The sequence below is a fragment of the Bos javanicus genome, chromosome 20 (assembly GCF_032452875.1).
Source record: "Bos javanicus breed banteng chromosome 20, ARS-OSU_banteng_1.0, whole genome shotgun sequence".
Lineage (NCBI taxonomy): Eukaryota > Metazoa > Chordata > Mammalia > Artiodactyla > Bovidae > Bos > Bos javanicus.
This window is the reverse complement of record NC_083887.1, coordinates 52,203,495-52,230,479: the sequence shown is the minus strand read 5'-3', so window position 1 is coordinate 52,230,479 and position 26,985 is coordinate 52,203,495. Positions and strand designations below refer to the sequence as shown.

The 26,985-nt window shown below is 37.1% G+C and overlaps 1 long non-coding RNA gene across 1 annotated transcript in view; it reads left to right on the top strand.

Annotated features, from left to right (window-relative positions):
- The first annotated feature begins 7,362 nt into the window (after nt 1–7,362).
- The window catches only part of LOC133233724 (uncharacterized), a 327,664-nt gene continuing 308,041 nt past the window's right edge, over nt 7,363–26,985 (top strand). Inside the window, exons 1-2 of the long non-coding RNA XR_009731811.1 lie at nt 7,363–8,245; nt 13,177–13,236. This is a non-coding gene — a long non-coding RNA (uncharacterized LOC133233724). The remainder of the gene's footprint in view (nt 8,246–13,176; nt 13,237–26,985) is intronic.

The window sequence follows — 26,985 nt, the reverse complement described above, 5'->3', positions numbered from 1 at the left end:
AAATGGCAAAGGTTAAATATAATATTTGCATTCACATCAGTAGGAGCCTACTGGCTCTCATTCAAATCAGTTATGTTTATGGCTTAGGTTCATGGCTATCAAGCTTGAGATTGAACTTCTTAGCTTCCCTTGTAGCTAGGTGTGCCTACTGCCTAAATTCTTACTAAAGAGACACAGCATCAAACACATCTTAAATATGACTGGCAATAACTCACTCTTTCTTTACCTTGCTCCCAAATGAAAACAGTAATGACCAGAACAACATTTATAGCTTTGTGATATGGATTATTGTTGTTCAGTCACCAGATCATATCCAACTTTTTGTGACTCCATGGACTAAAGCATACCAGGCCTCTCTGTCTCTCACCACCTCCCAGAGTTTGCCAAGTTCATGTCCAATGAATTTTGATGCCATCCAGCCATCTCATCCTCTGTCACCATCTTCTCCTTCTGCCTTCACTCTTTCCCAGTATCAGGGGCTTTTCGAATGAGTTGACTCTTTGCATCAGGTGGCCAAATATTGAAGCTTCATCTTTAGCATCAGTCCTTCTCACTTCCTGATGAATATTCAGGGCTGATTTTCTTTAGGACCAACCGTGGTATAGATAGCAAAGCCAATTTGCTGGCTGCCTGTACTGTTTCATGGAACATTGAATTCCTGGACCTACAATACACGTGTTTAGACACAAAAATGATGAGATTTATTTCTTTAACAAATTATTCTTTACTCTAGCCAATAAAAACTTGTGTATTGGAAGGCTTGCTGCCTGCCACAAAAGCCTAACAACAACAACAACAAAAAGTGTGGGTGTTACACTGCAGTCAGAGTGAAGGTAGTGCATTTATTTAAAATGTCACCTCTGGTAACTGGAAGAGCACACCACTTGCCTAAGGAGCCTGCAAGTCTAAGAGAAGCTATTGGAAAGAGTCAGAATGTTGCCATGAGTTAGCTGTTTATTGCTGCATTTAGCCAGCTTATTTCAAGAATTAATGAGCTCAAGCAAGAACCAGACAATTTTCAAGCAGAGATTGAAGGGAATAGAAGGAATTTTGAAATGAAGGCTCTGATTGTTTTTATCATCCTAGCAGTAGGAAATAACCCTGTTGCATAGACCCTTTCTACCAGGGCCTGTTAAGAATTCTCAGCACAACAAATGAATCTGTAGATGATTTGTGCCAATGAGCAGATTAAGGGTGTTGCTTTCCAAATAAGCCTATTGTTTTATATGGTTTTATGTTTTCAATAGAGCCATCATTAAAATGATAGCACATGCTACTCACTGACTGAAGAAGAGAACCATTCCATGAGAGCAGGTTTAATAATTATCTCCAAAAAGAACCTTGGAGGTGGTTTCAAGCACATGGAAATAACTGGAACAACTGTACCAGAAGCTCATTGAGGTGTTTTTTTTTTTTTTTTTTTTTTTTAAGGAATTGTTTCACTAAGAAAGTCATATATTCAGCCTTCAAAAATTTTCTAGCTCCCAAATCAATGGGAACAGAAGCAGGCTATAAACATTGGCTGTGCTCCTGAGAAAAGCAATCTCTTTAATATCCATGCAGATGTGACTAGGGACGATATACAATAAGAATACATTTTTTTCAAAGAGAAAGCCAGGGGCCACAAAGGAGATAAATTTTTTCCAATAAGCAGAAATGACTTCTAAGCAAGAAACTTACTTTAGTGCTGGGCAAAGAGTCTTTGCAGTTCTTTTCCAGCAAAATAGCTTTGCTCTGACAAGGGACTGCCTGCCTGATCATTCTTTACTTTTCTAAATGGAAAAATATATATATTATAATTGCAATATTCTTACTCCAAGTAAGTTATATATTTGGTGTGAATAATAAGCAGATAATTTATCTTGTGGTGAGGACTTCTCCCAAATATCCTAGTATTTGATCTGACTCTTGAAAGTCCCTTGGACTGCAAGGAGATCCAACCAGTCCATTCTAAAGGTGTTCATTGGAAGGACAAATGGTAAAGCTGAAACTCCAATACTTTGGCCACATGATGCAAAGAGTTAACTCATTGGAAAAGACTCTGATGCTGGGAGGGATTGGGAGCAGGAGAAAAAGGGGACAATGGAGGATGAGATGGCTGGATGGCATTGCCGACTTGATGGACATGAGTTCACTCAAATTCCGGGAGGTGGTGATGGACAGGGCCTGGCGTGCTGTGATTCATGGGGTCACAAAGAGTCGGAAATGACTGAGCGACTGAACTGAACTGATAATGAATAACATCCTCCGTTGATTTCCTTGTAAAGGTTGCTATTCAGTTACTAAGTCATGTCCGACTCTTTGAGACCCCATAGACTGCTGCACTCCTCTGTCCTCCACTGTCTCCTGGAGTTTGCTTAAGTTCATGTCCATTGAGTCTATGATGCTATCCAACCACCTCATCCTCTGTCACTCCCTTCTCCTTTTGCCTTCAATCTTTCCCAACATCAGGGGCTTTCCCAATGTGTTGGTTCTTCACATTAGGTTGCCAAAGTATTGGAGCTTCAGCATTAGTCTTTCCAATGAATTTTCATCCTTGTAGAAGGGGTGATGCATTTAGGGAAAAAAAAAAAAAAAGATAGGCATCAATACTCTGGTGGAAGATTGTGACACAGACTGTTCTCTTTTCCTCTTAGTATTAGGTTGGTCCACGCATATCTGTGGTTTCAGACCATGAATTTTAAATCCTTATCCCTAGACTCCGGAGAAGTCAATGGCACCCCACTCCAGTACTCTTGCCTGGAAAATCCCATGGACGGAGGGGCCTGGTGGGCTGCAGTCCCTGGGGTCGCTAGGAGTTGGACACGACTGAGTGACTTCACTTTCACTTTTCACTTTCATGCATTGGAGAAGGAAATGGCAACCCACTCCAGTATTCTTGCCTGGAGAATCCCAGGGACAGGGGAGCCTGGTGGGCTGCCGTCTCTGGGGTCGCACAGAGTCGTACACGACTGAAGCGACTTAGCAGCAGCAGCAGTAGCAGCATACCTAGACTCAAACATATCTTTATTCATCAAAATAAGAACCATTAAAATTAACATATTTTTGCTAATGAGAAGTAAGTTTGTTTTCCCCATAGCATAAAAGTCCATGCTTTGGGATTTGAAGAGGTCTTGAAAGCATGTGCTGCTTCCTGTTAGTTGTGGAAACATTTCCTGCAAAAATTTGTCGAGATGCTTGAAGTAGTGGTAGTCACTTGGTGAGAGGTCAAGTGAATATAGCAGATGAGGCCAAACTTCTTAGCCCAATTCTTTCAAATTTTGAAGTGTCCATTGTTCTATGTGCAGTCAAGCATTCTCCTGGAGGAGAATTGGGCCCTTTCTGTTGACCAGTGCTGGCTCCAGGCATTGCAGTTTTTGGTGCATCTCATTGACTTGCTGAACATACTTCTCAGATATAACAGTTTCATAGGGATTCAGAAAGCTATAGTGGATCAGATGGGCAGCAGACCACGGAACAGTGACTGTGACCTTTTTTTGGTGCAGGTTTGGATTTGGAAAGTGCTTTGGGGCTTCTTCTCAGTGCAACTACTGAGCTAGTCATTGCCCGTTGTGATGTACAATCTACTTTTTGTTACATGTCACAATGTGCTCGAGAAATGGTTCTTTATTGTTGCATAGAATAAAATAATATGACATATCAAAATTATGATTTTTCTTTTTTATTTGCAGTCAGGTCATGAGGCATCCCTGGCGGGCTTCCCTGGTGGCTCAGAGGGTAAAGTGTATGCCTGCAATGCAAGAGACCTGGGTTTGATCCCTGGATTAGGAAGATCCCCTGGAGAAGGAAATGGCAACCTATTCCAGTACTCTTGCCTGGAAAATCTTATGGATGGAGAAACCTGGTAGGCTACAGTCCATGGGGTTGCAAAGAGTCAGATACGACTTTCACTTTCATGAGGCATCCACTTATTGAGCTTTTTCACCTTTCCAACTTGAAGCATCAAATGCTGGATGACCATAGAATGATCACTGTTGAGTTCTTCAGCAACTTCTCTTGTAGTTGTAAGAAGATCAGCTTTGAGGATTGTTCTCCATTGGTCATTGTCAACTTCCAATGGTTGACCACTGCACTTCTCATCTTCAAGACTCTAACCTCCTTTGAAAAACTTCTTATCGCTGCACTGAACATTCTTTAGCAGTTTCTGAGCCAAATGCTTCATTGATTTTGCAAGTTATTTTTGTTGCTTGAGGACCCATTTTGAACTCAATACGAAAATCATTCAAACTTGCTTTTTGTCTAAAATGATTTCTATAGTCTAAAATAAATATAAAATAAGCATCAAGTAATGTCATTAACAACAACAATAACAAAAGTAAAAAGTGAGTAATGTGCATGAAAATGATGTATAACATAACCCCATTTATTTAAGAATGTATTCCAATATCAAATAGCAAATTTCAGCAATGCAAAAACTGCAATTACTGTGCACCAACCTTGTCATAACTGCCCCTCCATTAGAATTTAAACTGGCATATGTCATCTAGAAACAAGTACTTTATTAAACTTTAGACAAAGGGATATGCAGAGAAGTGATATATGCAACCTCTACATCACATATTCAGGGGAAATGCTGCTTGCTCTTTAATATCTTTTCTTCCCCTCACGGTGAACCTGTTGGATTGTATCTTTTATACATGTCACATAGATATATGTCCGATCCCTCATGTTCTTACAATCAGGCATCCTCAAAGTTTATTGGATTCTATGTTGTCACCTTGTCAATTTTGTTTGAGACTTCTGATTATCCTGACAAATGGTGTATGATAAAAGTGATGGCCTAGGAATTCTGAGTCCAGTTCATAAAAAAAGGAAGAAAGAAAGAAATTGTTTCTATTTGGCTTCTGTTTCTGAATGTTCAACTTTGGAATGCAGACACTATACTGTAAGGGAGTGCAAGACATGGAGAGACCATACATTGATGCTCTTTTCAATATCCATAGCCAAGTTCTCAGAGAATAGTCTGCATCAATTGCCAGCTATGTAAATGAGCAAAAGGTCATAAAATTCAAGCCTCACAAGGCAATGCCAGAATATGAAAAAAAAAAAATGAATCTGAACACTGGATGACCTTATAGCACAGAGATGTCTATTTGGATTACTTTCCCACCTTTTGATGTTTTCAATGAGAAACAAGTATTTACCTTATTGGAAACTTTGAAGATTGAGGATCAAATATAGCGGTAGTATAAGACTGAAGCTTTCGTAGCTTCCTCCTACTGTAGGATGTTTGGGTAACATAGAGCTTTGCCCATTTGGTAGTCTATGTCTATATGTGTGTGCTGCTGCTGCTGCTGCTAAGTCGCTTCAGTCGTGTCAGACTCTGTGTGACCCCATAGGTGGCAGCCCACCAAGCTCCCGCATCCTTGGGGTCCTTCAGGCAAGAATACTGGAGTGGGTTGCCATTTCCTTATCCAGTGCATGAAAGTGAAAAGTGAAAGTGAAGTCGCTCAGTCGTGTCTGACTCTTAGTGACCCCATGGACTGCAGCCTACCAGGCCCTTCCATCCATGGGATTTTCCAGGCAAGAGTACTGAAGTGGGGTGCCATTGCCTTCTCCGATGTGTGTGCTAGTTGCTTCAATTGTGTCCAGCTCTTTCAATTCCTTAGACTACAACCCACAAGGCTCCTCTGTCCATGGAATTCTCCAGGCAAGGATACTGGAGTGGGTAGCCATTCCTTTCTCCAGGGTTTCTTCCCTGACTCAGGGATCGAACCCTGGAATCCTATATTGCAGATGGATTCTTTACTATCTGAGCCACCAGGGAAGTCCAAAACAAATATATTCTAATTCTGGAGGTCAGAATTCAAAAATCAATATAATGGGAGGACCTGGATCCTTCTGAAGGCTTAGTGATCAGTCCATTCCCTTGCCTCTTCCAGCTTTCACAGGCTGCCTGCATCCCTTGGCTTATCCTGCTCCACTCCAACCTCTGGTCTTATTGCCACCTCATTGTATTTCTATTTTTTTTTTTTTTTAATTTTCTTCCCCATGTCTTATCTTTAGTCTGCCTCTTGTAGGACCTCTGTGATTCATTAGGCCACCAGGATAATCCAGAATAACCCCCATTTCAAAATGTTTAATAACTTCCACAATGTCTTCTTTATCATGCAAATTAATATATTCACAGGTTCCAGGATTTTGGACATGGGACATCTTTGAGAATCCATCATCAATCTATTGCAGTCCCCATGAAACATACAACCTCTTTAGAAATGTTGAAAACATCTTTAATGAGAATTAATTCTTTAGAAACATTACTTAATAGTGTTAGAAAAGTTTATTAATGTTATTTCAGTCCATATTCTCCAGTGAAAATGTTTACTCTGTGACTTATGCCTGCACTATTTGGAATACAACCTTGCAGTAGCCAAAGTCATTTTCCTTTCTCCTTTTCTTCCTTTATGAAAATTGTTATTTATTATAGCTCACGTTAATACCTTATCTGCCTTCAGGTAGAGAATGAGAGAGTTCTAAAAGTAAATAAGTCAGGCAGAGGAATCATTGGATATCTCAAGTATATTTCTGTTACTCTATGTACATTTTTTTTTCCAACTACAATTTTATTTTATTTTTAAACTTTACAAAATTGTATTAGTTTTGCCAAATATCAAAATGAATCCGCCACAGGTATACATGTGTTCCCATCCTGAACCCTCCTCCCCGCTCCCTCCCCATATCATCCCTCTGGGTCGTCCCAGTGCACTAGCCCCAAGCATCCAGTATCGTGCATTGAACCTGGACTGGCAACTCGTTTCATACATGATATTTTACATTAAGGCAGCTTTTCTGGTGGCTAAAGTGGTAAAGAATCTGCCAGCAATGCAGGAGCCGCAGGAGCCACAGGATTCCATATCTGGGTGTGGAAGATCCCCTGGTAAAGGGTGTGGCAACTCACTCCAGTATTCTTGCCTGGAGAATCGCATGGACAGAGGAGCCTGGGGGGTTACAGTCCATGGGGGTCACAAAGAATCAAACACAAGTGAAGCAACTTGGCAGGCACACGCATGTTCATTTAAAAAGACCTTGTGATGGTGTCACCAGCAAAACATATTAACAGTTCCCAGGAAGTATACATATTAATATCATCTGGGTAATAACATAAAGCCTTCCCCCCCACCCCGCCCCCCGTGCTTAATCTGGTCTAGTTCACAGAGAGCCGTGTACAGAAGCCTAACATCTGGCACCTCAGACCAGAGTTTCCTCTGTGAAAAAAACCTCCTCTGACACCTCAGCTCAGGGTACCATTTGCAGATGCTGCTGTTGCTGCACAAGATGCTCAATTCAAGATGGTGATGGTAGGCCACGTGCAGTGGCGCTCAGACCTCTGAGCCGCGCAACTGCACAAGCCTCGCGAGAACTCCTTGCCTGACTGAGGAGAACCTCAAACGCAGCCGCTGAGGATCTGTTTGGAAGACTATGGATGTTAGAGTGAGAGCTCACACCTTTTTAGAACTGAACTCGATATTGTTTTATTAGTACGAGTTACACCAGGAGGACACTTTTCGGAGCCTAACTGCCAAGGATTGCTAACACATTTTGGCCCACCCTGGCTCCTGTAGGAACACGGAGGAGACTTTGGGAGGTTTGTTTGAGGATGCCGAGATCTGGTTTTAGTTTACTGTGATGGGGTACAATGGCGTCAGCCTGTAGTTGAATTAATAGCAACTCTGCACACACCGCATTGCCCACAGGGTCATCTGTACTGTGTATCGTTGGGGGTTGAAGACTGAAACTCACTCGAATCTGCCTGCTGCCCTTGGCTGTCCTTCCTTTGGTGCAGGATGCCCTGGATGACAGGGACCTGTGGATGAGAGGGAAGCCTCAACACTCTGCCCATTGTCTCGCCTGATCCCTGAACTAAGCAGTAGTCGACGCACCAGCGCTTTTTGTGCTCCCGACCTCCATGATTAACAGTAAATTTTGCCTTGTCACTTCCGGTTTGGTAAAGAACGCTGAGCAGCCCTGTGAAGCCGCTGTTGCTGCATGCAGCCTGAGCTGAGACCCAGAAAGGCCCAGGTAGTGAGGATTAGCTGATAAAACTGGTTGAAGATGCTGGACCTGAATTTCTGAAGTGAGCTTGAGGCCCTTTGAGCCACTTAACCAGATTCTGAGCTGCTAGTGAGAAGAGGAAACACCGACTTCCACCCTCTAGAGGCAAACGTTGGGTGTTTCTTCATCGTTGGAGGTTCTTCAGGCTCTTCTCCCAGCAACAGCACAGACTACCAGCTGCCCCAGTGATCTGGTGAGTACCTCATGGGAATCCCTTGTGCATTTAGCTCTCAGTGGGCTGGGAGTCTGAAAGTTCCTCTTGTTTGGCGGCAAGGGAAAAAGAGAAGACCCCCATTATTAGAGGTGACAGATTTCACATCCATTCTATATAGGCTGTATAACACAGCTGTATCTTAAGAGGTGAAAATCAGATTGTCTCAATTTATAATATATCATAAGTGAGACAGGAGGGCTCTTCCAAAAGCAGAGCAGTTTATTTCTATTGGAATATACTTGTCTAAGTGAAAGCGTTATGAAGTGTGAATAGATACATCTAATAAGCTCTCATGACAGGATTTTATTTTCTTTTTGCATGTATACTGACCATATCTCTTCTGAGTGCCACTGAAGCCTAAAATTTCCATATACACATTAATTATGTTCAGCATTGACCCCTGTTAAAGTGAAAGTATTAAAATATTAATTTAACATATGATCATTATATAAAGGAGTCTGAGCTTTCAAAATATGTAAAACCAATGAAACTATTTATAATAAAACAAATTAGATTTTGTGCAAAACTGAACAGTAAAGGCAAGAATTAATGTAATGCTTTCTCTGCATTATCTAGCAGGAATAGTTTTGCAGCAATAATTAACCTGAAACTGTCAGGTTCTGTGGACTTGGTCTGAATTAGAAGGTGGTAACTAGGCTATTCCTAATTTTAACTTATCTTCAATATGATATCATAGGACATATTTCACGAAGTTTTAGTTGTATTTATGTGTGCTTGTTAAGGAGAGCAGCAACAATAATTTTAAAGATTTTAAGAAACAAATTTAACAGTTAAATATTTTTAAAGCAAGCACAGAGTCTTATGCATGTTTACATTTTGATTGAGAAGTGGCTAGTAGTTTTCCTTCTGCCCTTTAAAGCTCATTTACTTCTCCAATTTAAGTACAGTATTCACTGTTCAAATTACCATGATTTATAGAGCAGATTCTTCCCTTATTCTAGCAGGATACTTTATTATTTAATTACAAGATTTTTTCCCAATTACCCTAAAAGTCAGTTATATTTGTTATAAACTCTATATTCTTTAAATAACTTAAATCAAATACTAACATAATACAGAAAGGACCACTAAGTAAAATAAAACATCTTTATCAATTTAGGATTGGACAATTTCTCTGAAGTTTTCAAGAAGGTGTCTTAGCCATGCTTTATTTGCTAGCTAAGTTTTGCTGAATAAAGTTTATTTCCGTGCCAATTACATTTGATTCTTAAAAAAGATGAAATTATGTAGACAAAATATAAATATTAATATTTTTGTCCCATGAATATAATGTAGCTACTGTCATCTGATGTAAAGAACAAGGATTTAATGAAACAAATTCTATTAAGATACAAAATGTAAAATGATGAGCTTGAACAGTCACCTACAGTGCCTGAAAAACCTGCTAAAAGTTTTCCTTTAATTTCTTATGTGTGTGTTAGTCGCTCAGTCGTATGCAACTCTTTGCCACCCCATGGACCGTAGCTCAGGGACAGGCTGCTCTGTCCGTGGATTCTCTAGGCAAGAGTACTGGAGGGGGTTGCCATTTCCTTCTCCTTAATTGCTTATGAAGCTATAACAAAGAGATAAAATGTGGCTGTCCCTTTAATTTCATAGAAGAATGAGAACATATACCAAGATCTAGAAATCGGTTGTTGGAAAAGGAAGAGACTGAAATAACCAACATCAGTGAGAAAGATTTTTAAGTATGTTCTTGGACTACATTTTTTCCATTACCTACCCTACACTAAGGAGATGGAGAAGGCAATGGCACTCCACTCCAGCACTCTTGCCTGGAGAATCCCATGGATGGAGGAGCCTGGTAGACTGCAGTCCATGGGGTCGCTAAGAGTCAGACACGACTGAGCGTCTTCACTTTCACTTTTTACTTTCATGCACTGGACAAGGAAACGGCGACCCACTCGAGTGTTCTTGCTTGGAGAATCCCAGGGACGGGGGAGCCTGGTGGGCTGCCGTCTATGGGGTCGCACAGAGTCGGACATGACTGAAGTGACTTACCTTACACTAAGGAGAAGGCAATGGCAACCCACTCCAGTACTCTTGCCTGAAAAATCCCATGGACGGAGGAGCCTGATAGGCTGCAGTCCATGGGGTCGCTAGGAATCCAACACGACTGAGTGACTTCACTTTAACTTTTCACTTTCATGCATTGGAGAAGGAAATGGCAACCCAGTCCAGTATTCTTGCCTGGAGGATCCCAGGGATGGGGGAACCTAGTGGGCTGCTGTCTATGGGTTCACACAGAGTCAGACACAGCTGAAGCGACTTAGCAGCAGCACCCTACACTAAAGCAATTTCAGTGGTACCTAAACAAGGAATGTAAACAAATATATTTTCCAAAACCTTAAGATTTTGCTTCACATGCATTCTTTAGTTCTAAATTCTAGACTTATTTATTGCATTGACTAAAAAAATAGAAAAAAATAATCATCATTTGAGAGAAAATTTCTCTGAAACCCCCAAAGCTCAATACTGATGTGCCTCACCTATAAACTAATCTATTTCTAAAACAGACTATAACATTGAATTCATAATTCCTGTGGCATGAGACTTTCTCACTACATTTACTTTATTATGGAAATTAACCTGTCTCGTATGCAAAGGAAGTAACACAGGGTTAATTCTAGGACATGGAGAAGTTCAACATGATCAAGGATACAGCACAGATGTGCAATTAAATGTATTAGTCAGGGAAACTTCCAGTGAGAAAAGAGAGTTCAAGTTCAGAAGAGCAGGTGACTACCATGAAAAGTTGAAAATTAGCACCTCAAAATTCACCTAGGAAAAATATGCATTCCTCTGTCCTCATAAAAGATGCAAAAGAGGAAAATTTCAATTTGAGCCTTGATTTTATAGTCATAATACAAAGATGAGTAAACAACACATACAAAATCAAAGTTGAATGAATAAAGTATGGCAGATTAAGGTCAAGAATCAAGTTCAATGTATATATGATTGTATTTCTAAAAATACTTTTGATCAGGGATAAAATGTTACGTAAGAAAGTATTTTACAAATAAAGAATTACTCAGATAAAGTGAAGTTGCTCAGTCGTGCCTGACTCTTTGCGACCCCATGGACAGTAGCATGCACCAAGCTCCTCCGTCCATGGCATTTTCCAGGCAAGAGTACTGGAGTAGGTTGCCATTTCCTTCTCCAGGGAATCTTCCCAACCCAGGGATTGAACTCAGGTCTCCCGAATTGTAGACAGATGCTTTACCATCTGAGCCACCAGGGAAGTCCAGAGAGATAAAATGGGACATGAAATCATGAGGCAAGAGAGTGCAATAGAAAATAGGCAGGTATATTTTTTACAAGTAAAAAGGCTTGCTGAAATTAATACTATAAAATGTATATAAAAATTTTAAGAAACCAATAGAAATATATTTGCCATTGAATATATTAACCATTCTCATGCAGGAAAAAGCCATGCATTTGTCTTACAAATAAAACAAAGTAAATTTTAGATATATCATTATATAGATACATGATCATAATTTATGAATAAATATATTTGGAAAAAATTTAGATTTGCTGAAAACATGCAAAGAAAATACAAAGAGTTTCCATACAGCCTTCATTTAATGTTCCTAATATTATGTAATCATGGTAGGTTTTTCAAAAACAAGAAATTAACACTGGTACAGTATTCGTAAGTAAGTTAGAGACATTTGAATTTCTGCAGTTTTTCCACTAAGTTTTTTTGCTTTCTAGGATTCTATTCAGAATGCCACCAGTTTATTCAATCATCATGCCTCCTTGGTATCCTATGATCTGTAACAATCTTCTTTTGCTTTTCATGATCTCAACTGATTTTGAATATCTCTTAATTTGAGTCTTTCTGATTTCCTCATGGTTGCACTGAGTTTATAGTCTTTCACGAAGAATGCCACAGTAGCCAAGTTTCCCTCTTATCAAAATATATTGGCAATTAATTGTATCAATATGATTTTCACTAGTGATATCAACTTTCATCGGTTCAATAAACTTGAAATATAAAAATATACAGCAAATATTTAACTGACAGTTAAATATTTATGAACTTTCTATATAAACTAATTCAGATATAAATTTGTTTAAATATATATATCTTTATAAATTATATAATTATAAGTGCATATGCAAATGTAAATATATAATTGCGTATTTTATTCATCTATGCATATACATATTTAAAACTAGATTTGGCTACCTCAGTTTTTAATATTATGTTTCAGGTGACTGTGACTGTGAAAGCTGCTCAGTTGTGTCTGACTCTTTGCGACCCCACGGACTATACAGTCTGTGGAATTCTCCAGGCCAGAATACTAGATTGGGTAGCCTTTCCCTACTGCAGGGGATGTTCCCAACCCAGGGATCTAACCCAGGTCTACCGCATTGTAGTCAGATTCTTTACCAGCTGAGCCACAATGTTTCAAGTACAAAAGCAATTAAATAGAAAATTATAGTCTGTAAATATATGTAACAAAACAATATTTAATAGAAAAATTATTAATGTTCTTAGCATCTAAAGAATGTAAGCAAACAAATTAAAAGTCTTTAACAGCAAGTGGGTGAACAAAAGTAGAACAACAGACAACATATTGTAGCAACAGAAAATAAACTGAAGAGATTAGATTATTATTAACTTTTTAAAAAGTTCTACCTCACATATTAAATGAAAAAATACCCAGCCAGTATAAAACATATAGTTTTAATACAAAACTAGAACTTATAAAAATCATCTATTTGCCACTGTTATAGTAGAAATAAAAATTGAATGCTTGGATTATGGTGGGAGATTAAATAGTTGCAATTATTTTTTTCCCTAAGAGCAATTTGCATTTCTTTATAAATATGCATGTCTATTAAATTTTTCAATTGTATTTAATATATATTTTTTTCCTTAGAGTACATTGGACCATAAACAAAATTACTTTAAGAATGATCATCATGGTGACATCTAAACAGTAAGTTGAAAACTCCCTAAATGCTTAACAGGGACAATAAAAATATACTATAAAAATTAATTCAATGCTATGTTTTCATTAACTAGTCCAATTAACAAACACTGGCATAGAAAAAGAATAAAATTGCTAAGTAGAAATGAAATTCATGTTATTTAATAATGTTTGTAATGCCATAGCAATATTATTATAAAGGAAAACAAATAAGAACTATATGTATGAATAAAGTCCAGAAATGTATACACCCAAATGCAGGTATTATTTAATAATAAAATCAGACTAGTAAATATGTTATTATTTTTCTCATTATTTTAAATATAAGTGCATGTATTTTTAACTTCTGTGACGAGAAGAAATTAGCTAACATGAGGTACAATAGGAGAAGGATATGGCAACCCACTCCAGTGTTCTTGCCTGGAGAATCCCAGGGACAGGGGAGTCTTGTGGGAGGCCGTCTATGGGGTCGCACAGAGTCAGACACGACTGAAGCGACTTAGCAGCAGCAGAGGTACAATGAGACATTATATTTCTCATGATAATGACATATATAAAAAGTAGTTTTTTGTCTTTGAATGAAGATTGAGATTTCATTGTATACTGCTGATGTGTGGATATACAGTACCACACAGGTTTTTTTGAACCTCAGTTTTACTCAGTACATAGCAAGAGCTTTACGTTTATTTCACTCTGAAGATTCTGTTTTGAAATAGACTTTTATTGGTTGCATCTATGTCTGATGTATTATATTAATGAAAATTGGACATTCACTAATACACTGACAATAGCAAACAGGTGAAAGTCACTTTGTATATCATGTTTGGATTATATTTTTGTTTCTTTCGGGTGCAGGAATATAACTAAGCTCGAAACACCATTGAGTCTGAAGATCTACTAGGAAAGCAGGGAGACAAGCATATTAATAGAAGATCAGAACGGATTGAAAGGTGATCTATAATAGGGAAGGAGGCTCCCACATCTGCAACATTGACTGAGGTTGTTTAAATTTATAGGGACCATTTAGTGATGCTCTATGAATTCTAAAAGAAGGGTGCAGTGGAGCATCGGCATTGTACAACTTCTCAGTAAAAGGCCATTTCGTAGGTAAGGCACTCCCTTGGTCTGGTCAGGAAAGAATTGCACGACTTGACAAATGTAAATTAGACCAAGTGTTCAGGTCAGTTCAGTTCAGTTCAGTCACTCAGTCGTGTCCGATTCTTTGCAACTCCATGGACTGCAGCACCCCAGGCCTCCCTGTCCATCACCAATCCCCGGAGTTTACTCAAACTCATGGGCATTCAGTTGGTGAAGCCATCCAACCATCTGATCCTGTCTTCCCCTTCTCCTCCCACCTTCAATCTTTCCCAGCATCAGGGTCATTTCAGATGAGTCAGCTCTTCACATCAGGTGGTGAAAGTATTGGAGTATTAGCATCAGCGTCAATCCTTCCAAAGATACAGGACGGATTTCCTTTAGGATGAACTGGTTGGATCTCCTGCAGCCCAGGGGACTCTCAAGAATCTTCTTCAACACCACAGTTCAAAAGCATCAATTCTTCAGTTCTCAGCTTTCTTTATAATCCAACTCTCACATCCATACATGACTACTGGCAAAACAATAGTTTTGACTCTACAGACCTTTGATGGCAAAGTAATGTCTCTGCTTTTTAATATGCTATCTAGGTTGGTCATAACTTTTCTTCCAAGAAGCAAGCGTCTTTTAATTTAATGGCTGCAGTGATTTTGGAGTGATCTGCAAAACTCATTTTGCAGATGTGATCTGCAGTGATTTTGGAGCCCCCAAATGTAAAGTCTGTAACTGTTTGCACTGTTTCCCCATCTATTTGCCGTGAAGTGATGGGACCAGGTGCCATGAACTTAGTTTTCTGAATGTTGAGTTTTAAGCCAACATTTTTACTCTCCTCTTTCACTTTCATCAAGAGTCTCTTTAGTTCTTCTTCACTTTCTGTCATAAGGGTGGTATCATCTGCATACCTGAGGTTATTGTATTTCTTCAGGCAGTCTTGATTTCAGTTTGTGCTTCATCCAGCCCAGAGTTTCTCATGATGTACTCTGCATATAAGCTACAGAAACAGGGTAATAATATACAACCTTGATGTACTCCTTTCCTTATTTGGAACCAGTCTGTTGTTCCATGTCCAGTTCTAACTGTTGCTTCCAGACCTGCATACAGATTTCTCAAGAGGCAGGTCAGGTGGTCTGGTATCCCCATCTCTTTAAGAATTTTCCATAATTTGTTGTGATCCACACTGTCAAAGGCTTTGGCATAGTCAATAAAGCAGAAGTACATCTTTTTCTGGAACTCTCTTGCTTTTTTGATGATCCAGTGGATGTTGGCTATTTGATCTCTGGTTCCTCTGCCTTTTCTATATCCAGCTTGAACATCTGGAAGTTCACGGTTCACATACTGTTGAAGCCTGGCTTGGAGAATTTTAGCAATATTTTGCTAGCATGTGAGATGAGGGAAATTGTGTGGTAGTCTGAGCCTTCTTTGGCATTGCCTTTCTTTGGGCTTGGATTGAAAACTGACCTTTTCCAGTCCTGTGGCCACTGCTGAGTTTTCCAAATTTGCTGGCATATTGAGTGCAGCATTTTCACAGCATCATCTTTCAGGATTTGAAGTAGCTCAACTGGAAATTCATATCCTCCACTAGCTTTGTTGGTTGTGATGCTTCCTAAGGCATCACATCATTTGACTTTACATTCCAGGATGTCTGGCTCTATGTAAGTAATCACACCATTGTGATTATTGGGGTCCTGAAGATCTGTTTTGTATAGTTCTCTGTATTCTTGCCACCTCTTCTTAATATCTTCTGCTTCTGTTAGGTCCATACCATTTCTGTCCTTTATTGTGCCCATCTTTGCATGAAGTGTTCCCTTGGTATTTTTAATTATCTTGAAGAGATCTCTGGTCTTTCCCATTCTCTTGTTTTGCTCTATTTCTTTGCATTGATTACTAAGGAAATCTTTTTTATATCTCCTTGCTATTCTTTGGGACTCTGCATTCAGCTGGGTATATCTTTATTTTTCTCCTTTGCCTTTCACTTCTCTTCTTTTCACAGCTATTTGTAAGGCCTCCTCAGACAACCATTTTGACTTTTTGTATTTCTTTTTCTTGCTGATGGTCTTGATCCCTGCCTCCTGAACAATGTCATGAACCTCAGTCCATAGTTCTTCAAGCACTCTATCTATCAGATCTAATCCCTTGAATCCTTTTGTCACTTCCACTGTATAATTGTAAGGGGATTTAGGTCATACCTGAATGGTCTAGTGGTTTTCCCTACTTTCTTTAATTGAAGTCTGAATTTGGCAGTAAGGAGTTCATGATCTGAGCCACAGTCAGCTCTGGGTCTTGTTTTTGTTGACTAGCATAGAGCTTCTCCATCTTTGGCTGCAAAAATATAATCAGTCTGATTTAGGTATTGACCATCTTGTAATGTCCATGTGTAGAGTTTCTCTTGTGTTGTTGGAAGAGCGTGTTTGCTATGACCAGTGAGTTATCTTTGCAAAACTCTATTAGCCTTCACCCTTCTTCATTCTGTACTCCAAGGCCAAATGTACTTGACCAATTGTTACTTGTTATATGAAATCTGCCTCCATATAATGTAAAGAGGGGGAAAAACTTCTGATTCTGTTTAGATTGTAAAGGACAGTAGTAAAAACAATAGAAAACATTTACAGAACACTTAACCCTATGTCAGAAAACGTGCCAACCATTTTCACAAACATCATTTCACAGTTACTCACACATCACTTTGACGAGTTTCTGAAATGTTTCTATGCATTTGAAATGAGGCTTATTAGTAATTTGTCCAAAGTCACATATTAGTAAAAGAGAGACCCAGTTTTGAAATCCAGGCAGTCTTCCTTCAAAAACTGAGCCCTTCACCTTTACATGCTGGATATTATCAACTTCAGTTCAGTTCAGTTCAGTCGCTCAGTCGTGTCCGACTCTTTGTGACCCCATGAATCGCAGCACACCAGGCCTCCCTGTCCATCACCATTAGTTTTATTATTAAATATAAAGATAGACAAGCTATAGCTTTCTCCCTAGTGTCATTTCAGTTTGTAGGTTATTTTTATGACATACATTATTCATATCTGGGAAAGATGGAAAAGTTTTCTTAATTTATCTGTAGCGAATATTCTATGTGAAAAATTCTAATTAGCAAATTAATGTAACATACAGCAAATGTAATGTAATAAATGAATACAAATATTGGTAACGTACATTGACATTTTTAATGCTGGATTATGAATTTATATATGGGATAATTTTAATCTTCATTATTATGATTTTATTTTAAGCTTTCTAAAATGATTTAAGAATGTTTATTGTAGAAAAATGTTATATTGATTTCAAAAAAAGAGACAAATTGGAAAAACATCTAGGAAAATACAATATGCTTAAAAATAAAAGACTGGCAAATTTCACAAAAGTTGGTAATGAAGCCAAATTTTATAGCTTTGGAGACTAAACACTTACCATCTTTTATAACATTTTATTTTTTAAAAATGTTTCTTTTTTAAACATTTCATTTTTAAAACTTAAGTGAGAAAAAAATTTATCAGGTTCAAAAATGAATGTTACTTAGATTAACTTATTTTTAGAATGATATGGTACATTATCTTTAAAAATAAGATACAATTTAACATAGTTGTATGTTTTGTTTTCACAAAATGAGAAAATTATTTATTGACTCTGCTATTTCTCTGGAATTTCAAGAATTTCCTTCTTGATAATTTTCCTTTATAGTAATTTTCAAAAGTATTGCTGCTAATATACCATAAATTATAGAAAATTATGAGAAGAAAAGTAAAACAAATAGTAAAATGGATTAATATATGAACTCTATGACTGGCCTATAGTGAACTACAGATATGTTAGTGATTTTTTGTAAAGTAATACTACCAACTATGTTATTTCTTTAAAGACTTATAGTTCTACTAGTCTTAATAATTATGTTATTAGTATTTTAGTCTTTATGTTAAACATCGTATTTGTATGATTTATTTTCTCTTTATGATAATGTTCTGAATATATGCTAATATTATCACTGTGTTGTTGATGGATATAATGACTTTTTAAAATTATTGGCTAAAATTAACAAAGCTGCTTGAATTGATCACTGGTATTCACATAAATGAACCTAATTGCAATTTATATGCCTTGTTATTATATGATACTCTTTTCACATGACAAGCTTTTAAAATTTACCAAAATGCTGTTAAACATCTAAATATAGCTATATTTACATTTTAAAATTTATTTTATCATTCTTAAAATAGTTAAAATGATTTTTAGTGATGTTGTATATTTCATGAATTGATATAAGAGAACAGCTTTCATAATTTAACAGAATATTTGTTAAAATTATGATATCTCTGTTATTTTTATATGTTAATAAAAATTTAATTTACCTTAATTTTAAAAAGTAATCTCATGAAAGTACTTAACTAAAAAACATAAAAATGAACTAAACTGTATTAGCTTCAATTCTTGATAGCAGAACATACATGCATATGCTACCTTAGAGGAACAATTAGCATTTTTCAGAATGAGGCAATGAAGTGATGATAACAAGATAACAAAAGATAACAAGCAGGTTTTTTTTTTTTTTTTTTTTTTGGTACAAAATGATATATAAATTTCCTGAGAATATTACATAAATAAGAATATAGAAAGGCTTATACTCCTCAGATTCCCATAGCTCATTATTGGAACCGTTGTGACTTAATCCAGCATGAAGGAGGATTTCTTTGGAGGGAAAAATCTTGCTTCCCTTTATCTTAAGACTTTTCTATCCTTACTCACCCCCACTTCACTATTCTGGAAACTCTTACTTTGTGCTTGGCTCCCCTTATAAGGTAAAAGTAACAGTAGTTTAACAAATGAACAAGATTCGCAGCACATTTGCTGAGATTCAATTCTCTGGACATAAATGTCCTGTTTCCAGTAGCATCCTTTGACAGGCTGAGTCTTTAGTTCTGTCTATGGTTCAGTTTTGTTCATCACCCATTAATGTCATGGTGAATATCAATGGAGCCTAGCAATGCTGAACAGTAGGGAAGAGTTTGAATGACTGACTAGCTCTGTTCAAATCGTATCAATGTGTCCTTGCCTTACATAACAAGTGAAGGTTTGAATAGTCTTCAAGTACTGTGAACCATCCTAATTCAATTTTAAATTCAGTGAAATATGAGGAAATTATCTATGAAATGAAAATTCTCTGCCCTGTCTACTTTAATAAAATTTGTTAGAAATAAGTTATTCACAGTTCCTATATTAACATATTGGATTCTTTTCACACCGTTGAATATATGTTGTTCCTACACATCGCATACCCTGTTTATAAAATATATAGTAAAACTTATGAAATTAACATACTAAATTGATTTTAACCCTTTCTCAGTAACTATTAAATTTCCATGTCTTTCCCTAACTACTAAAATTGCTTATTGTTCACAACATCCCGCAAGATACGTACAAATAGATCTCTAATAAGAGAGTTCAGGAACTGTGGGGTCTATGACATATATTGACAGGAAAGAAGGTAAAGAATTAGCCTGAAACACAGGAGACCCAGATTTGATCCCTGGGTTGGAAAGATCCCCTGGAGAAGGGAATGGCAACTCACTCAAGTATTCTTGCCTGGAAATCACCAGGGACAGAGGAGCCTGGTGGGCTACAGTCCATGGGGTCACAATGAGCTGGACATGACTGAGAGACTAACACACACGTGTATGATGTATATTAGTTTCCTTTTCTTGGCATGTACTTTTTTAGTAAGTTAATGACAGAGTATAGCTGTATGCTTCTGGAGATGTTAATCTCTGATGTTGTTGAAGTGTGGCCCTAACAAGAAATTACACCTCTCAACCCAAAATGTGCTTGTTGTAAGATGTGCATAATTGTAAGAATTTGGATTTATTGAGTGGTTTGGAGTTGGGAGTGAACAGTAGACTAGAAAGGAGCAAGTATGGCCTTCTGTGGTGAAATAACTGAAAAAATTATATATTAGTCTATATGGTATAATCTAAAGAAAGAGAGCAGAGCAGAGTAACTAGAGCACATACTCTGCCTGCAACCAGACAGATGATCCAGAGCAAGCTCAAGTATTTATTCAAATTCTGCTCCATAATTTCCTACTGTCTCAGCCTCTGGAACTGTAATCTCTTAAGAAATGTTTTATTCCAGCCAGACTGAGGTCTATAACCTGGAAGACAGTCTCTCAGATAGCTGTGAGGAACTTCTCTGTAGAAGCATGGTTTTTGGCATAATTTTATATCTTGTCATAACAAAGAAGCATGGTAGGGGTACAATTCCTTCAAGGCTTAAGGGGGAAAAACAGTATCATATGTACACAGTGGATCAGTAGGGCTTTTGCATCTGAGAATTGAGTCTTACCATAGATGGAATACTAGCAATTTCATCCCCAAAATGAATGCATTTATCACTATCTTCAAAATAGATAATCCTTACTTCTGGACAGTACATGCTTTAATGGTTAAAGCAGATTTAAAGTGTGTACCTGATAGGCTACAGTATAGGCTCTTCTAGTTAGCATAAACCCAATCATGTATTAGCCAAATAACTTCTTACCTTAATGGAGAAGGAATGGCAACCCACTCCAGTATTCTTGCTTGGGAAATCCCATGGGCAGAAGAGTCTGGCAAACTATAGTCCATGGCGTTGAAAAGTGTAGGATGCTATTTAGCAATTAAACAACAACAGTATACCTTAATAGGTGGAATTTTCTTTCCTTATTTCCAAGTTTTGATTGCAAACCTTCTGATACAAAGATTTGATGATTAGTATATTTGCCCCTCGGTGCCAGGGTGGTACTGCCTGCCTATAGTGGGCCCATTGTCTGTCAGTGACAAGCTTTTTTGTATATATGTATATATATATTTTTTCTTAGTTATCCACATAGTGGGCAGAACTAATCAGATATAGTGAACAAACACAAGAAAACATTTTATATGTTGAGATTTTAAATGCTGACAAGAAAACATTTCATAGGCTACACATATTGTCAGTTATATCACATTGTTGAACAAACGTTGAAAATGTGTTTTTAGCAATAGTTTTAAAGAAAGCAGTGATACATGTCATGAGTAGATTGATAACTAGGAAAAGAGTAGTAATACATACTATGAAAATTATAAGCATCTGTAAAACAGGGTGGGAAAAAATGCTTATTTCAGAGAGGAGTCAACCTCTCTGAAAGTAAGTGATCTGAATAGATCACTTAAAGAGTTATATTCCCTTATATCTTATAACCAATTTATCTTTGGGGAATTTTTTTTCTAGTTATGTCTCCACTTCTCCAGAGGTATTGATATAAGAGCAACAAGTGTTGCGAGCAGGAGCACAAATATTTCTTGTTTAACCAATAGGAAATCTAAGGCAACCCTGTTATCTGATACTTCTTGGGCTAAGGTATTTAGTGATGCTTGTTCTGACATGATTTGTGTAGAGTCCTTGACTCTTTGACTGATAATAGCTGATAGATTTCTGATCATATACTCATGCACTAAGAACCAAAATTCACAAAACACTTTGCAACCAAGTGTCTTGATATCTTACTAACACAGGTTTATTGACTTTGTAATAAAGAGAGAAAAGAGATTCATCTATTTCCTTATATATAGATAATGAGGTAACATGTCCCAATAAGCATAAACCTTCTGTATGCCAGATATTAAGACAATTTATGTGCCCATCCTTCATAAACTGGGTCAATTACAATATTAAAACAAAACCTAGGGGACACAGTGATTCCTCCTAGAGTGCTCTCATTGAAAGTCTCATTAATTGGGAGTTTTGTAAACACAATGTTAAACCATAAATCATTTTCTTGCAGGCTTTCTAAAAGTCATCTGTATTGTATTTAACATATAGGAGTTACCAGAATAGTTTACTCCTATTTTTCTCTTTAAGACATTTGTTAAACAAGCAAGTGATGCAACAAGGGGACCTTGGGGTGTGCTCAGTCTCTAAGTACTGAGGACAGTATCAAACAAAGGATGGACCCATTAATATGTTAAAGAAATTGAACATGAAAGATTAGGCCAGACCGAGGTCTCTCTGGTTGAGTGGTAATTTTAGGAACACCTGAAAAGTTGGTGACAAGAATTATGAAGGGATTTATGTCAGTTTTTATTGACTGGGGAATTTGATGATAGATCCAAACAATCAGTTAGATAGCCATACTTTGTGACATATTTACTAGATAATTTTATGTCCATAATGATCATTAATAGCTTAGAGTAAAGCAGTAATTTTCAATTAAAAAACAATACCTGTGGCGGATTCATTTCGATATTTGGCAAAACCAATACAATATTGTAAAGTTTAAATATAAAATAAAATAAAAAAAACAAACAATAACCCAATTTTCATAGGGAGGCAAATATTTAGTAACGAGTTCATCTGAACTACCAGGATGGGTTTTACAGTCCTGGTTTGGTTCTTGAGTCAGCTATCTACCACTGTTGTCTTCTCCTTCTGGTATGGGTATTGTTTCTTCTCTGCAGTTTTCTCTGCAGACCAGTCTAATGCAAAGACACTTTTAAAAATAAGAGATGTGAACCCATGAGTCTGTGCCTTTTAATTTGGCACATGGATTATTTAACAATACCTAATAAGGTCCTTTCCAATGGGGCTGCAAAAAAATCTTTTATTTGGCATATTTTCTAATAAACAAAATCTCCATATTGTAAATCATGATCCTTAAGGCCTTTGTTTCTGGGAAGTTCACCAAGAAATGAATTAACTACCAACTTTTTTCATTTCTTTTAAGTGCCTCAATAAGACCGTGACAATAATGTAATATATCTCCCTTGAGTAAGATTGGTTCATATATTCTCTCATCTAATTACATAGGGTGTCCTGTTAATATTTCAGAAGGAGACAGCTGATTTTACCAAAAGGCATAGGACTAAATTTAAGAAGCACTAACAGAAGAGCTTTTGCCCATGAGAGATTAAATACTTCTGAAGGTTTTTGCCAATTGAGTTTTGACAGTGCCATTAATTCTTTCCACCAGTCCTGAAGATGGGGGGTGATAAGTTCACCGAAAATACTGCATTATTGGCCATATGTCACAAATAGATTTAATTATTTGTCCTGCAAAATAATTTCCCTGGTAACTGTGTAATTTGGAAGGAATTCCCCAAACAAGAATTATCCTTTCAAATAGCAATTTAACCTTATAGCCGTTCCTCTGCTGTAAGGAAAAGCTTCACCTCAGTGTGAAAGTATACAGATTGTTACCAAAATATATTTATACTCTTGAGACAGTGGCATTTGGACAAAGTCCAACTGCTGTATCTCAAATGGTGCCTTAGGAAGGAAAAAGTGGCCTTGTGACCCATGCAGTGATTTTCCAGAATTATATTTAGGGCAGTTAGTAAGAAAAACGTATACTTTATGAGCCATCATGGGAGAAAGTTTCCAAGCATACAGTTTTCCCCATATAGCCATTTTCTCAAGTGCCCATTGAGTTAAAGATTGTACATACTGGGTTAATGGTTGAACTCCAGCAGGCACTATAATTTTTTATCTGTTTTGTTTGTTTTATCATTTCCAAAATATATATATGTGATGGGATCAAAATTCCCTCTTCTGGTTGCCCTATTTGTTTCTCTTCTTCAGTGGCAATTTCCTGAGCCTGCAGACGGAAATCTTCTACTGAATTGATAAGGTTAACAGAAAGCAGTGGCCATTCTCAAGGCTAGACAGAATGGGTATTTAAAGCTCCCTGTTTGGCTACATCATCAATAAGCTGATTTCCTTTAGTTCCATACTGCCAGATTTGGAATGCCCTAGTATTTTAATAATTGCCAGCAGTTTTGGTATATAACACTTAATAACCTGGCAACCTGTTTTCCATTTTTTAATAAGCTGTCCTGAAGAGGTTAAAACTTTCTGTCTCCATAACATACCAAAGTTGTCTGCAATTTAAAGACATAATGACTGTCACATTTGATATATGATCTTTAGCTGGTTGATGAGTTCAAGTTAGAACTATTAATTCAACTTGTGCTGACTCTGTTTTTGGTTAAAAAAAAATGAACTTTCAATTATGTTCATTGTGGTTGTTACTGCATATATATCTTAGTAATTTCCCCAATCATTTTTTAAGTAGGACCCATCTGTAAACCAAAGTAGACTAACATTATCAATAGATTTTTATTGTAAATTATTCCTTGAAGTAAGAAGATAATTGTTAGTAAAATGCAGTTGTAGTCATTTCCTTTCCATGGTTCTGGAAGCAAAGTTTCAGGGTTGAGGTTATTTTTGTGACATACAATAATGATAAAACTAAAATTATGATTAATAACATTAAACTAGAATATATTTACATTTTAGCAATGTCAAATCATCTGTACTACATATATTAATATCATTTACCCATACAATATGAGCTTCCCTGGTGGCTCAGATGGTAAAAAAGACCCCAGTTCAATCCTGGGTTGGGAAAATCCCCTGGAGAAGGGAATGGACACCCACTCCAGTATTCAAGCCTGGAGAATGTCATGAACAGAGGAGCCTGGTGCACTACAGTCTCTGGGGTCACAAAGAGTCGGACATGACTGAGCAACTACACACACACACACACACACACCACTCCATCCCACCCCCCCCATACAATATAATCTGAGAAGATTTAGCACCACTCATTTGACATTGCTTCCCATGTAATTTAACATAGCAAATAAGCCTAATTAAGTTTAATTTCTATCTTGGATATGCTTCAGGTGCTCTTGAGGAAGTTTTTCAAAGACATCAAAAGGTTTCAAAAACACTTTGCTGAGTAGGAAAATAAATCAGTATAAAACAATACTTATTCACTCGACCAAAGTGACAATAAATGATTTGAAGGGCAAAAAATAAAGTTACAACAGGCTATTCAAAAAGTAAAGCAACTTTTCAGTCTGGTATCAACAGCAGATATTTCAAAAAAACGATGTCACCTAACAATATCTAATCCAAGTTTTGCACAAGCTTACTACTAATACCAAAATTCACTTAATTAGATCCATTCCAATATTAGTCAGTCCCGTGCGTGTGTGCTAATGACTTCAGTCATTTCCTACTCTGTGTGACCCTATGAACTGTAGCCCTCCAGGATGCTCTGTCCATGGGGACTCTCCAGTCAAGAATATTGGAGTGGGTTGCCATGCCCTGCTCCAGAAGATCTTCCCAAACCAGGGGTCGAATCCATGTCTCCTGCATCAGCAGGCAGATTCTTTACCACTGAACCAACAGAAAATTCCACCTGTTAAGATATACCTATTTAATTAAACCAATAAAATATTAACTTGTTTTCACTCATTAAAGATTAATCTAAAATCACCTGATCCTTTTCAAAATTCAGGTTCATTTTGATTACATTTATCAATACATAATTTTTAAATACTTATTTTAAGTAAATTAAAAATTTCTCTTTTACAAATTAATTTTTCTAAGACCATCTGAAGGCAAAGAGGTATCATATTTCTAATATACACACATGCATGTAGACAGACACAACCAGAGAACTCATAACCTTATTTTAAAACTTAGTCATAAATCAGGCATTACAATGTAAACTCACTGGTTTGTAAATAAAAACTGGAATAAGTTAAATTTATTTTCTTGAGTTTAAAGACACCTCTTATCCTACCCTCCTTTTTTTCGGTTTTGGATTTTACTGATTGAGCAAAGGCTGTAGTCTCAGGCAATATGGTCTATGTTTACAGTTCAAGGACATAATAAAATTACAACCTTAAGTTTTCTCCTAGGAGTATATTTGTTCCCTTAGGGTAAGAATTTTGAAAGGATCAAGTCAGTTTTTATTTATCCCTAGTTTGTATATGTAGAAATCAGCTTGAGAATGTCTCAGTTTCTCCTGCCAGGTTTTAGAAACCTTACTGGTGGCTCAGAGCAATGGGTGACCAGTCCTTATGTGTGTATGTCCCAGGATCCAGGATCCTGATTTCAGAAGAAATTTACCAAAGTACCTGGAGTGCTGTTAAGCTCAAAGGGCAAAGTGGATGCTCAAGGGACTCATGCTTAGAGCAGGGCACCAGTCCAAAGCAGATTCCAGGTGAGCATGGTAAGTAAGTTTCTTTGACATACTGCAAACTACATCAAACAATGTTGATGCCCTGTCTTCCCCACTCCCACCTTTCTAGCAGCAGGCTGGTGGACACTTTTTTTTTTAAACTAATGTTTAAATGATTAAACATTAGTCAATGTTTTGACTAATTTTGGTCCAAAATTGTGGACCAAATTAGTGTGGTGATAGAGTCCATGTGGTGATAGAAATAATAATTAAAAAAAAAAAAAACCCTTAATAAGAATAAAGGAGAATTTTATTTGAGCGAAACTGAGGACTATAGTCTGGGATATAACCACTCAGATAGCTCTGAGGAACTACTCTGGAGAAGTATGATTTTCAACACAGTGTTATATCTTGTTAGAACAAAGAACATCACATATAACAGAAGTGCATTTTTCAAGTTTTCAACAAAAAAAGAAAGAAAGACAGATTAGCCTGTACACAATGATCAGTATGGCCTTGGCACCTGAGAAGGAAGCCTTATCATGAAGGTGTACTAACCCTGGGATCCCGAGGATGGAGGTATTTATCTGTATCTTCAAAATACACACTCTTTACTTCTGTACAAAGTACCCTTTACTTTAATGGTTAAAATAAGTATGCAATGTGTGTTTGATAGGCCA